We start from the raw sequence: 2066 nt of genomic DNA, 5'->3' as shown, positions 1-2066 counted from the left end.
TTTTTTTTTTTTCCTGGTTTAATAAGGACTTGTTTATTTGAGAAAAAAGAGACCCAAACATCAGGCTGTTCACAAAAATAAGCCACAGTATCAACTTTAGAAAACAAATCTTAAGACTATTAGACTAATTATTTTTCTAGAGGATGCATTTGACCTGCCAACTCTCATTCACAAAAATACATTGCTACATTTGTGTTAAACAGCCCTACATAGCATTCTTATGTGGGGGGTAACACACATACCTCTAACTCAAAGCTGCTCTCAGGTGCTACTCAACTAATGCGATTGCCTTTGCAGTTAGGGAAGCAACTACTGAGCTCATGTATGAATGGAAACAACTGTACTCCCTGGATAACAAGAGATTATTTTGGAGACAGTTGATAAAAACCACACATCCCTTTTATTGTTAAGTCATAAAGAGGTATCAAAATTAAAAGCAAAAATTAGGGAACCCTGGGTGGCGCAGCGGTTTGCCCTGCCTTGGGCCCAGGGCGCGATCCTGGAGACCCGGGATCGAATTCCATGTCGGGCTCCCGGTACATGGAGCCTGCTTCTCCCTCTGCCTATGTCTCTGCCTCTCTCTCTCTCTCTCTCTCTCTGTGTGACTATCATAAATAAATAAATAAATAAATAAATAAATAAATAAATAAATAAAATAAAAGCAAAAATTACAGGGTAAGACTTAACATAAGTACTAGGAGCATCAAAGGAAGTGAAAATGGGACTAGGCTCAGGGCAATATGAATTAATAAACATGGGAAGGATAAGGATGGGGAGAACAGTGAGCATGTGCTGAAGAAGATACTAGGGGAGAGGATCTGGTGAAAATTTTGATCTTAGACAAGCGCCCAGGTAAAGAAATAATGGGACAAGATTTCTAACCCCTACTATGTGCTTAAGAGTCATCCTCGCCATTGGCGATGTCTCTGTCATCCTCTCCTTCCTCAGCCTCTTTTTCATCATTCTTGAACAACTCCAGCTGGTCATATCCCCGATCTTCATTATCATCACCATCCAGTAGGTCCCCCTCCTCAGCAAAGTCATCTGCACCCCCCCTCAGACTTCATCTTCACATTAGTCTCATCTTTCTTCAGGGAGCTGCTGTTCTGCTCCTCTTCTGACCATTCTTCATCTCTACTCCTTGTTTGCTCCGTTCTTTCTCAGTTTTTTTTCCAGGCTTTCCAGTAAAGAATCCACTTTTTGTTTTATCTGGGTCAACTCCTTCTTAATGCTCTGAAGGTCATCTCCTTTCAACTTTCCTTACTTGGAAGAAGATCCTTGCTGTCCACTCTTAGAATTGAAACCATGTTTGCCCCTTCCTGAGGTGTTTCCTGATACACGCTGGTATTTTGAGGGAACCACAGCACAAGCAATTGGAGGAGGAGGAGGAGGAACACGTGCTGGGAAACTGTACATCCTGTTATAATAATCTTGTTGAAAGTCATAGTCCAAATCAAAAGAGGAGCTGAGTAGAGGGGATGGAGAAGGGTGTTCTGGTACTGACCTGTACATCTCCGCTACAGATCGTTTCACACCTGCTTTTCCTTGGTTTACTTTTGACTCTGCAGCCAGATTAATATCTAAAACCTGGCCAGCAATCATTCTGCCATCCTTTCCTGCCACAGCAGCCCAGGCATTTCTCTCATTAACATACTGAATGAAGGCAAAGCCTTTATATACAGAGCAACCCACAATTTTGCCATATTTTGAGAAGATTGCCTCCACATAAGATTTCTTGACCACAAGAGTATTGAGATTCCCAATGAATACACGGGAGTGAATACACGGGAGTTCATGGAGCTAGGATCTGTCTTGTTGGTAACATTGCTGGCCATTGTTTTTGATGGTAAGGTTCCTCATGAAGCTGAAAATGTAGCTGTAGATCAAAAAAATCTCACTCAAAGCAAAGCTCCATTAACTTATATATTTCAAGTGATTTGTAACCAGGAGGGGGGAGGGAGAAGGGATTTGATTCTGAATCTCCCACTCCCGGGTTCTACATGGAGAAGCCAACTGCTGCTCGAGGTCGACAACGCGCCCCGACCACTCAGCCTTTGTCTCTTCAC

General features: G+C 42.5%; 1 pseudogene; it reads right to left on the bottom strand.

The window, feature by feature from the left end:
• Nucleotides 1-662: 662 nt before the first annotated feature.
• Nucleotides 663-1848, bottom strand: LOC112922642 (heterogeneous nuclear ribonucleoprotein C-like; annotated as a pseudogene).
• Between the last annotated feature and the right edge of the window lie 218 nt (nt 1849-2066).

Source organism: Vulpes vulpes, chromosome 14 (genome assembly GCF_048418805.1).
Source record: "Vulpes vulpes isolate BD-2025 chromosome 14, VulVul3, whole genome shotgun sequence".
In the NCBI taxonomy this organism is placed as follows: Eukaryota; Metazoa; Chordata; class Mammalia; order Carnivora; family Canidae; genus Vulpes; species Vulpes vulpes.
This window is presented reverse-complemented; position numbering and strand designations above follow the sequence as displayed.